This window comes from Dipodomys merriami, unplaced genomic scaffold (genome assembly GCF_024711535.1).
Source record: "Dipodomys merriami isolate MVZ:Mamm:240054 unplaced genomic scaffold, mDipMer1.0.p SCAF_48, whole genome shotgun sequence".
In the NCBI taxonomy this organism is placed as follows: domain Eukaryota; kingdom Metazoa; phylum Chordata; class Mammalia; order Rodentia; family Heteromyidae; genus Dipodomys; species Dipodomys merriami.
In genome coordinates, this window is record NW_027206046.1 from 10776279 (window position 1) to 10788630 (window position 12352).

Consider the following 12352-nt stretch of genomic DNA (forward strand, 5'->3'; position numbering starts at 1 on the left):
GAATGAGCCTGGTACAGGCACCTGCTGGATAGAAGGGAGATTCTCAGCAGTATAACCTGGGCCAGCAACCTGGCCTAGCTAGCTTCTGCAACCCACTAAGCCCTCTAGACATCAATCTAAAATTTTCAGTTATTACCCTTTACCCAACAATTTCTAGCTGAGAAGAACCGTCTGCCACCACATCTGACAAGAGAGCAATTTATGCAATGGCCCCTCTAAACTCACAAAACTGATGGCCAATTTTCTTCCTCCTGGACCCAGCTCACCAACACTGTCACAAAGCTGGTAACTTCACAGTACTATCAAGACTGAGATAAACAGACTACAATAGAAAGGACACCGGGCCCAGTTTGGAAGCAGGGATGAAAAGAACCAACAGTCCTTGGGTTACCATTATATAACATGTGTTGTGCTAATACCCATACACTGTACATGTTATTATTTAATTCTCCCAATCACCCTAGGAGGTAGGCATGATCATCCTCATTTTACAGGCTATTTCTTCAACTAGCTGATTACTCAGCTAGTTGAATAGCAAAGATGAAATTCAAACAAAATGAAACCATTTCATTTTTCTCCATTATTCTAACCAGCTTCAGTAAATTTTATTGGGCTATTTCAAGAATTAAGTGAAGTAATAAAAATTTGGCTAAATACAAAATATTATTCAAATATCAGCTAGGTGTGTGCATATATATATATATATATATATATATATATATATATATATATAAATACAAGTGCTCAGATCCTACAATTCATTGTATAGAACAGCCATGTGAGTTAGTATCCATGATGTTTCTCTCTACAAAGCCAATATCTGTGCCTTACACAATTCCCTTGTGCATCCCATCACCACCATGGCCATTAAATGCAGTCCCCAGATGAAGTATAAGCATGCTGGTCAAAAATGGATATTCACAGCCTGAAAGCACTTTACGATTATCAAGGGACAAAAAAATGAATTAAAATCACACCCAGCTAAGTACCACAGAAGTATTTTCAAATTAGCTTCATAGCTACTATCTCTCCAGTCCCTGACATGTGGGTTCTACCTGCTGACATCTCCCTCAGGAAAGCTAATACGTTCAAATTGGACCCAAGACAGATGATTACAGTTTATTTTCCATACCAGTGACAACAGAAACAGGCCAGTTTTGCCAACGGGGTAAAGTGCTGGAGGCTGTCTTAATGAAATGTGTGCCTTTTTAGAGAGTCATTTCTATGATTTAGATTCTTAGCAATGCTGGGAGAAGGGTGAGGCAAGAAAGGGACCCAAATTACATGATTCTCTGAATCATGCACATGCTAACTCTATACTTGTATGACCCATCAGAGAGTGTGTGCTTCCTTAAACTTTGCATGCTTGCCATCTTGCTTGCCACTTCCTAACCCAGGTCCTGACTCTCCTAGCACCAACACAAACAGGGGAGGAGTCTCTTAGAAGAGAATGGCTGCTTCCACCCACCCCACCCCCACCAGCTCTCACTAGAATGCCAGAAGCCTCCATGAGCCTAGTGATGTATTTTTCTAAACTACAAGGCAAAAGAAATCAATATGTGAAATGCATAAAAGCAAGCCAACATTAAGTGTCCAGCACTTGGAAGCCATGATATATATCCTATTGCTTAAGTCCCTATCCTTTTATCCAAAATCTGTGCTAGAGGAGAGGAAGAGGGAACAGACTAGTTAGCAGAAAATAACTGTCTTATTAAGCTGCCTTTATCTTCTCAGCACCCCCATGCTCCAAGAAGGCATGAGCATAATGACAAAGACTTTCCAACCTGCCCATTTTATGCCCCAGCATAATGTAACACTAAGTTACAGGTAAGAAATGCTATGCTAGCAATCTGTTCACCCCACCTCCCACCCTTCCTGTAATTCTTGAACACTATAGAAACCCATTTTATCATCACCACCTACAGATTGTAGTCTACAAAAGCTTTCTCCTCTCCCAGGTCCATGGAGAAAGAAGAATTATCACTTACTGACTCTACTTCAGGCAAGTCCCTTACCTTTTCTGAGCCTTAGTTTCCTCATCTAGAAAAATGAAACCAATCCCAGGACAATGCTTGGTGCTCAGTAAATCATAGCTGTCTTATTTAAACTGTTGGTACAAAGATTTTTTCAACTAAACAAGTATGAAACCTACCTAGTTCATGGAGTAACAAATCCATTCCTTTCTGTCCTCATCCCCTAGATCCACACAAGCATACTCTGCCCACCCCTCAACCCAGAGGAGGAGGAGAAAGAGAAGAAGGAGGAGAGAAGGAAGGAAGGAAGAGCAGCAGCAGCCAAGCACAGGTGGCTCACCCCTGTGATCCTACTCAGGAGGCTGATATTTGAAGATTGTGTTTCAAATCCAGCCCTGGCAGAAAACTCTAAGACTCTTATCTTCAATAAACTACCCAAAAAAGCCAGACATTTCACTGTGGCTCAAATGGTAGAGCATTCACCTTAAGCAAAAGAAGCTCAGGGGCAGTGCACAGGCCGAGTTCAAGCTCCAGGACCAGGGAAAGGGAGAGGGAGAGGGAAAGGGAGAGGGAGAGGGAGAAGGAGAGGTAGAGAGAAAAAGGAAGGAAGGAAGGAGAAAGAAAGAGGGAGGGAGGGAGGGAGGAAGGGAGGGAAAGAAAGAAAAAGAAAGAGGGAGGGGGAGGATGGGAAGGGATGGGAAGGGGAAACAAAGGAGGAGGCTACAATGCTTGATAAGAAATGTACTCATCTTGCCCATGTAATTGTAACCCCTTTGTACAGTATTTTCATAATAAAAAAAAGAAAGAGGGAGAAAAAGAGAAAGACAGAAAGACAGAAAAAGAAAGACAGAAAGAAAGACAGAAAGAAAGAAAGAAGTTAAGAGTCTAACAAGATTGAAACTCTTGTGGTGGTTCATCACAGGAGCACAGACTGGGTAGAGTCAGAGCCCTAGAGATCAAAACCAAAAGGGGACTGGAAGCCTTTGACAAGGGGTGAAAACCCAAAGCCCTCTAGAAACTAGTTTCAGTAGGGAAGGTGGGATAGGACAGCCACCTTCCCATCATCCATTAGTTCTTGCCACCCATCCTACCATGCACACGTCTTGCCCCAGATAACAGAGGTACAGACAGAATGGGAATGAGATGAGTCAACTGCATAATGACAGGACAAGTGAATAAGGAAGGAAGAGGATCCTGTGGCCATTATTCCATGCAACTCGGACAATTCTTTCCTTTTTTTTTTTTTTGTTACTGAACTCAAGAGCTTCATACTCCAACTTTCATAATGTAAAAAAGTCTTAAGCATCCAGAAACAAAATCCACAAAAAAAATCCAAATACTCTAGGTATCTTTGACCTAAATTCTCCTGATAAAAAGTTGTCTACTGGACCTCAGAGTGAAGAGTTGCATTCTTGCTTAAAGAGTCCATGTCTACTGAATGGACCACCATTCTCTGCTTGTTTCTAACAGACTTAAGTCATATAAGCAAACAGAATTCCATGTCTGCCAGCTTTTTGTTGAGATTAATCATGTTAATATTTTACCACAGAGCAGGATGCTAATGGCTCACCGTTGTAATCCTAGCTACTCAGGAGGCTGAGATTCAAGGATCGCCGTTCAAAGCCAGCCCAGGCAGGAAACTCTGTGAGACTCTTATCTCCAATAAACCACTAAAAAACCAGAAGTGGCACTGTGGCTCAAGTGGTAGAGCACTCGCTTGGAGCCCAGGGACAGCACCCAAGCCCAGAGGTTCAAGCCCCAGGACCAACAAAAATATTTTTTTTTAAACCACAGTTAATGGGGAATAATTTGTTCCTTTACATTTTCTATTTTAAAAACATAATTTAGTTTTAGTATGGCCTTGTTTGTGATCATTTGGGTAAATGCCTAGAAGCAGGATTGCTGGGTCATAGAGGAGCTCTATATGTAGTCTTTTGAGGAACCTCCATACTGCTTTCCAGAGTAGTTGAACAAGTTTGCACTCCCACCAACAGTGCAAAAGTATTCCCTTTTGACCACATCCCCGTCTACATCTGTTATTTCTTGATTATAGCCATATTAATGCTACCAGCACAACTATGTTTATCACATTATTCACTGTAGCTATGATATGGAACCAACCCAGGTGCCCTAAGTAGATGAATGGATCAAGAAAATGTGGTGTGTGTGTGTACATATGTGTGTGTGTGTGTGTGTGTGTGTGTGTGTGTGTGTGTGTGTATGAATTCTATGCTTCGTTCAGAAAGAATAACACCACCCCATTTGTAAAGAAATGGAAAGATTTGGAAAAAATTATATCAACTGAAGCCAGACCCAAAGAAACATAGGTCCCATGGTTCCCCTTATTTACAATAATTAGTATATGTCCAGGATAATCTTAGCAGATGAGCAGAATAGCTCAATAGCTATGTACATATGACCATATAAGATGATACTAAGTGAAATGAACTCCAAGACATAGACACAGAGTTTTTTTCTTTGTTGTGAATTTTTTTTTGTTTTTTTTTGTTGGTTGTGGGGCTTGAACTTCGTTTGGGCACTGTCCCCACACTCTTCAGCTCAAGGTGAGCACTCCACTGCTCAAGCCACAGCACCACTTCTGGTTTTCTATTGATTTATTGAAGATAAGAATCTTACAGAAGGGATGGGAAGGTGGCTCAGTGGTAGAGCGCTTGTCTTGCATGTATGAGGCCCTGGGTTCAATTCCTCAGCACCACATAACCAGAAAAAAAAAAAAGCCGGAAGTGGCGCTATGGCTCAAGTGGTAGAATGCTAGCCTTGATCTGAAGAGCTGAGGGACAGCGCCCAGGCCCAGAGTTCAGGCCCATGACCGGACCCAAAAAAAAAAAAAAAAAAAAACAAAGAATCCCACAGACTTTCCTGCCCAGGCTGTCTTTGAATGGCAATCCTCAGATCTCAGGCTCCTGAGTAGCTAAGATTACAAGCGTGAGCCACTGATGCCTGGCTGTTGTGGATTGTTTTTAATGTACTATGGGATTTTTTTGTTTCATTTTATGTTCTTCCCCTTATGGTATATTCCCTATTGTTACGTTATTTGATTTTGGTACCTTGGTATCGTATATACATTCACTTGAATTAGGAAAGGGAAGGGGAATAACAGAATGGTGAGACAAAGGACAAGGGGGAACCAAGCTACAGTGATATACACAAGACAATACGTTGGAAATGATCTGTACAACTTGGGGGGTTGGGGAAAGAAAATAGGAGAAAAGTGAGGGAAGAGGTAACAAGTTTGACAAGAAATGTACTTATTACCTTACTTATGTAACTGTAAGCCCTCTGTACATCACCTTGGCAATAAAAAAATAAAAAACAGAATTTAAAACTCTAGACAAAGTAAAACCATACTGGCCAGGCACCAATGGTTCATACCTGTAATAGAGCTCAGAAGGCTGAGATCTGAACATCACAGTACAAAGCCACCTGGGCAAGAAAGTCCATGAGACTCATCTCCAATTAACCACCAGAAAATCAGAAGTGGAGCTGTTGCTCAAAGCATATAGTGCTAACCTTGAGCAAAAACGCTTAGAAACAGTGCCCAGGGCCTGAGTTCAAGCCCATGACCAACAACAACCAAAAAAATAAAACTATATTGACAGAGCACAGATCAGTATCTGCTTAGGGTGAGGGTTAGGGAAAGAGACTTGACAAGGAAAGGACAGGAGGAAACTGAGTAATGGATCTGTTCTATGTGCCAAAATGGAGGAGGTACATCAAACTGCTCATCACTTAGAATTACCAAATTTTATTAGATGTAAATTATACCTCAATAAAGCTTTTTAAAACATGCTATCTTACACAAGGAGCAATATAACTTAAGAATGTCAGGGGAAATGTTTCTGGTACACAGAGATGGAAATACTGGGTCTGCCAAAATGTCTCAATAACAAAGTACTTCATCAGAACATGTCAATACTTTGTGGAATAAATCACCATCTGTCAGCTGCCTGAGGTAGACTCATGTAACATTTAACGTGCTCAGAGCATGTTTCCATACCATATCCCTCCAGGAACATTAGTTAATCCATTAGAAGTTAAGGCACCAGCACTCAGGTAGATAATTGGGGACAGTGTAAAACACTAGAAAAACAAGACAAGGGTTCTGAGTCAATTCTGTATAGCCCAAAAATGTGGTAATGTCCAAGTCTTGTCCTTCTGCCATGTCTATATTTACTTAGCAAATGAAACATTTGAGGCCCAAGATTATCTGTTTTCCTTACAACCAATTTGATTTAGCCATATAGGAAATAAGGTTGGGATTCCATAAAGTTAGTGACCAAAAAGCTGTTTGCAGTAAAAGAAGTTTCTCCATCTAAACCTCAAAAGATAACCTTTCTTTTTCTTTTCTTTTTTTTGTCCGGTACTGGGACTTGAATTCTGGCCTGGGTGCTGTCCCTGAGCTTCTTTTGCTCAAGGCTAGAGCTCTACCACTTGAGCCACAGCATCATTTCAGGCTTTTTCTGAGTACTTTATTGGAGGTAAGTGTCTCAGGGCTTTCCTGCCATGCTGGCTTTGAACTGTGATCCTCAGATCTCAGACTCCTGAGTGGATAGGATTACATTAGGCATGAGCCACCAGCGCCCCACGTCAAAATAATAATTTTATTTTTTCCTAGTTTTTTTCCTGTTCTATTTCCCTCTTTCTTAAAATATTTTCCTTGATAGCATTCTTCTAATAAATGACTGACATAAGAATTCCTATATCAGATTCTGCTTATTCCTCACCATATCCAAAAATCAACCAAAAATGGATTAAAGACCTAAGAGTGATACCTAAAACTAATACAAGAAAATATAGGGGAGACACTTCAAAAACATCAGTATAATTTGGGAATATGTTGGCTAGTCTTAAAAAGTAGAGCATACATGTATTATATGACCCATCAGTTCTACTCAGATAAATAAGTGTATTTCCACACAGAACTTGTACATGAATAGTCTCAGAAGTTATATTCACAATAGCCACAAGTTGGAAACTTGAATGTCAACAAAGGAATGAATAATAGAAGTTATAGACATCAAGGGATTATTTGACAGCTTAAAAAAAGGTAATGAAGCACTGTAACATGCTGCAACATGGTAAAACCCTTAAAACATTATACTAAGTAAAAAGAGCCAATCACAAAAGATCACATATTATATGGAACCATTTATATGAAATGCCTACAAGGAGGAGATCTATGGAGACCACAAGTGGGTGTTTGTCCAAAATACTGTAGAAACAGAAGCTATACTACAGCTCTCTTTCCACTGTGCTACAATAAAAACATTTTAAAGGAGGAACCTATATCAAGCCAGGCATTAGTGGCTCAGACCTGTAATCCTAGCTACTCAGGAGGCTGAGCTCTAAGAACCATAGCTTAAAGCCAGCCCAGCCTAAACTCAGGCCCCAGAACCAGCACAAAAAAAAAAAACCTTTAGAGATTTTAACTTTTAGAGATCTTCTCTTCACAGTTTACAACGATCTCTAAAAGTTCAATCCACTTGAACATTCAATTTCTAGAATGTAAAACTATCAACTCAAGCAATATTTTATTTCATTTGCATTCCTTTAGAAATCTCAATTTAAAAAAAGAAATCTCAATTTAGAAATGTTTCTTATTAATCCCACATTATGTGAAGTAAACTGATCACAAGCATGTTTATTAACATCAGTGTCTTTTTAGAATCATCTCCAGGATCACATCATAAAGATTTCCAAGGAATACCTCTGGTAATCCATGAGAAATTCTGTCTATGGATATTTTACCCCATGGCACAGTACCCACCATTAAGTGTTTTCAGAGGAAATCACTTACCTTCAAATGAAGGCTGCTTTGAAGACAGTAATATTACTTTACCAACTACTGTGTCCTCAGAACCTAAAGGAAGAGTTGAAAACTACTGCTTGTGTGCCCAATTTGTAAAGATATTTGAAACACAGCCAGGCCCATTCACTTACCTATTACCTATACGCAACCAAGAATGAAAGGCTTGCAAAGTAAAATATTTACTAGCCAGAAAAAAAAGAACTTATCTTTCAGGAAAAGTATTGCCTAGGACACAATAAATACTCCAAAAATGTATCACTGAATAAATCATTATAAGACAACTCTGTTTTTGAAGTATAATTTGGAGAAAGAAAAATTAAAACCTTACATTGTACAGTAGTCGTTGAATTTGTCCTCAAGCGCTCTCCACACTGCTGTTAGTGGTTCTCTTCAAGCAGTGTTGCACTTTCTAATTCTTCGAAGTGTTTTCTGAGGAAGCTCTTCTTCTGTGGCACCACAAATAACTCAAGAGACATCACTTTACTACTCTGTGCCTCTGCTTTCCACAACTTGAAAGCAGAGTGTTTGTGCAACCTGAGGGTCAAGTGTTTTCAGAGAAAAGAACTGTAGGAGGAGGATCTAGCTCTTGAACCTGGACAAAGTGGAGAAACAGGAGTGTGGGAAACTCCTGGAGGATGCTGGACACTGGAGGGAATGGAAGAGCTGATGGGCAGCTAACGTCAGCCAAACACAAGGAAGGCACCTTTGGAAAAGGCACCTATGTTTCCAAGTCACTCTTACAGGAGCATCTATGTTCAAGCAATGTGCACAAAATTTTCTAACCTTGATAGAGTATGGCAGGTTCTTTCAGAAGATTTCCCTCCATTGCTCCCAGGGAGATACTTCGTAATGGTTTGTAGGTAGCTCAACCTTGCTAAGCCTCTGTCGACAGCAACACTGCTGGATATCAAATCACCTGAAAGAACTCAATGCTAGGAAACTGACAGACTGTGATTGTTTTATTTCTTCTTGTACTGCAAAGTGGAAATTACTTCCCTCTGTTGAGAGGTAATCTAGTCTTAGGAGGCAGACAGCCTATGTTTTTTTGTCGCTATAAAGGCTCCCATATGTTCCGTTTCAGTTTCTTTTGTCTTCTACCTCCATGGAGCTGAGAGAAGCTCTGAGAGAAGGGAGCTGAAGCCCTTTAAAGTATTTCTGCAGCAATTTGTACAAGAGCACAGTCCTTCAGTGATTTTGCTCTAGCTTGGAATATCCTCTAAGACTTCAAAGGAGAGCTGTGAGGGCCTTTGTAGCATAACCTAAAGCCCTGAGGGCATGGCCCTGGCCCAGGAGCAAGCCCAGTTGCACACAGACTGCAAGGTGAAAGACAGAGATCTTTTCTGGAGGCTAAACCTGATAAATGCTCCTCTTTTTTTCTTGATGGTACTGGGATTTTGAACTTCAGATGCTTGCACTTGCTAAGTACACTTCAACCACATCCCCAAGCCTTTTTCTACTTGCTTTTCAAACAGTCTTGTATTATTCCCCCTAGAGCCAGTCTCAAACTTTTGACCATTATGACTCCTAAATAGCTGATACTACAGCCATGTCCCACCACATCCAGCTTATAGGTTGAGATGGAGTCTTGCCAATCTTTTGTCCAGGCTGGCCTCAAACTGTGATCCTCCATATCTCTATCTTCTTAGTAGCTGGATTACACATCTGAATTACTATGTCTGAGGCAAATCTTGCTTTCTTCATTAAACACTACTACATGATGGTGTTCAAAAAACTGACCCCCCCAGCTATGGCAAAGTAGGCTAGCTTCTCTCCTGACTATGGCTTAGATGTTTGTCCCCAGGATATTAGTATGCTGTAAGGTTCTCAGTATGGTGGAGAAATGTTTAAAAGTAGAGTCTAGTAGGAAGCAATCAGGTCACTGAGAACAGCACTCCCAGAAGTATTAAGTAGTCCCCATGGGGGCTCTAGTTAGTTCTCAGGAAAGTGCATCATTAGAAAAGAGCAAAACTAACCTCTGAATTGCTATCCAGCTTCCCTTCTCACCATTTCTTCCTCCGATGGTTTCTCTTGCCAGAATACCAATCCACCAAGATATGAGGTAACCCAGAGCTCATCAGACATTATGTTGGTCACAGAGGTCAGGCATCACAATACCACATCTGGGAACTAAATAAACTTCTTTCCTGTACAAACTACCCATTCTCAGGTATTTTATTATAGTCACAGAAAATAGACTAATAGAGTTCCTCTGAAGCAGAGTGGAAACAAGGAGAAAGTAGCATATCATATGTTCTCTCATTTTTCCTTGCCTGCAGGATATTTGCATGCTTGAAAACAAAAAGTACCTGGGACAGAGTTGTGGCATCACTTCAGTGTTTATCACCTTTGGAGTAGACCTCCTCTGAGGATATGCTCACATTGTATGTCCAGCCTCAGAAAAGTAACACTCAAGCCTGCTCCCCCTATAGCCAGAACTTAAGCTAATCAGGCCCACAGTAATGTCAATGAGTTCTGAAGGATACAATGTATTACACTGGCAGGGGTAGGTCCCTTATTCTAGTGACAGCAGTGGCAAAGAAATGCAGTTTTTTGGTGGTGTCGGCAGCAATGACCTTGAAATTTTCAAGTAGTTCATAGAATTCATGGCACATAAGCAGCAGCAAGGCTGATGGCTATGGCAGCTACAATGAGTGTGCTCCCTGCAATCTGGTACAGACCAGCTCTAAGGCATCTCTGTCCAGCCAGTTTCTGCAGCTCGGAAGGTTGATCCTCCTAGAGGCCTCACCCTCAGTATGTTTCACACACACACACACACACACACACACACAAACACACACTTCCAATATCCTTTGTGTCAGCCCTTTCCAAGCTCAAACTTGCTCCATTCCTCACGACAACCTGCACAAATGAGGTGAAAAACAAAAATGAATAGGTCAATGGCTGTGTATGAAATGACATACAAAAGCTGGGTGCCAGTGGCTCATGCTTGTAATTCTATCTACTCCGCCTAGAGCAGAAAAGCTCAGGGACGGAGCCTAGGCCTCAACTTCAAGCCCTAGCCATGGCGCACATGCGCACCACACACACACACACACACACACACACACACACACACACACACACACACACACACACTAAAGTATCACATGTAACATACGCAGACGTGTATTTAAAAGAAAGAAGCGCCTCAACGTCAGTACCAGTTTCAGCCTGGGATTCTGGCTCCCTTTGCGGCCTTCCTCAGCCTGCAGTCCAGTTTCCTCCTCAGAGGGTTCGCGATTCCCGCTTGGTTTCCTCAGCTCTCCTGGGGCCAGGGGGTTCCAGTTCTCTACTGGGGTCCACCCTTGCTTTCCGCTCCCGCTTTCACAGGGCCTGGTACAAGCTTTTGACCCCGGCGCTTCCGGTTCCCTCGTCCACCCTCCTGCGTGAGCTTCGTGAGCTTCTAAAGGACGCCAGCATGAGCTTCCGGTTAACCTGTTCACGCTCCAGCACCACTTCCGGTTCCTTCGCCTACAACTCAGGCGCGAGCTTGCCTTTCCTCAGCCTCCGCCCCCGGAGCGGGCTTCCGGCCCCCTCATCCTCTGCTTCAGCATGGGCTTCCGGTTCCCTCATCCTCCACTCCAGCATGGGCTTCCGGTTCCCCTCCTCCTCCCACATCCTCCCCCTCAGCATGGGCTTCCGGTCCCTTCATCCTGGCTCTAACACAGGCTTCCGGTTCCCTGAGCTTCTCTTCCAGGCAGAGGTTTTTCAGCACTACCTGGTCCTCACTTAACCTCACCTTGGAATCACTCCATCTTCTGCATCAGGACTGCTCGGCCTCCACGCTGCCTGGGGAGAATGAACTTCCAGCTTTGGTTCCCCATTCCTGCATCATGGCGTTTAGCTGTGCTTGGAGTCCAGGTATAAGACAAAGAATTTATCTATAGGAGGGGACATCATTGAGAACAGTGGTTCATTGTTAAAAAGGGTGACATTGATCAAGACACAATGTATTCATAAACTGCTTTGTTGAATGACAATTCCTTTGAACAACTAAAGATAATTTTTAAAAATTAACTGTTCACAAAAGTAATATGATGTAACAAATCCTTAACAGCTCCATTTTCAGAAATGATTGACAAAGCAAAACCAAAATTGAAGTATAAGGATCAAAAGCAGGAATTTATTTCAAATGAAAATAAGTTCTGACAGAAGGCCTGATTACAAAAAAAAAAAAAAGAAGAAGAATCAATTCTCTTACATTATCTTAAAGAATAAATGACAGCTGGGCACCAGTGGCTCACACCTGTAATCCTAGCTACTCAGAAGGCTGAGATCTGAAGATCGTGGTTCAAAGCCAACCTGAGCAGGAAAGTCTGTGAGACTCTTATCTGCAACAAACCACTCAGAAAACCAGAAGTGGTGCTGTGGCTCAAGTGGTAGAGTACTAACCTTGAGCTAAAGAGCTGAGGGACAGCACCCAGGCCCAGAGTTCAAGCCTCATGAACAACAAAAAAAAATTTTTAATTAAAAAAAATAAAGAATGCATGACAGATATTTCAAAGCCCAATGAAAATGAAGAATATGGGAAAGTCTTTAGCTGTAACTC

At 41.7% G+C, this 12352-nt stretch overlaps 1 long non-coding RNA gene across 2 annotated transcripts in view; it reads right to left on the reverse strand.

The window, feature by feature from the left end:
- Positions 1-11193, reverse strand: part of LOC138809040 (uncharacterized) — a 132314-nt gene extending 121121 nt beyond the window's left edge. The window contains exon 1 of one of the 2 annotated variants that reach the window (XR_011366673.1): positions 10965-11193. This is a non-coding gene — a long non-coding RNA (uncharacterized lncRNA). Of the gene's footprint in view, positions 1-8131; positions 8382-10964 lie in introns of those variants that run through there. The other variant, XR_011366672.1, reaches the window with a different exon arrangement.
- Between the last annotated feature and the right edge of the window lie 1159 nt (positions 11194-12352).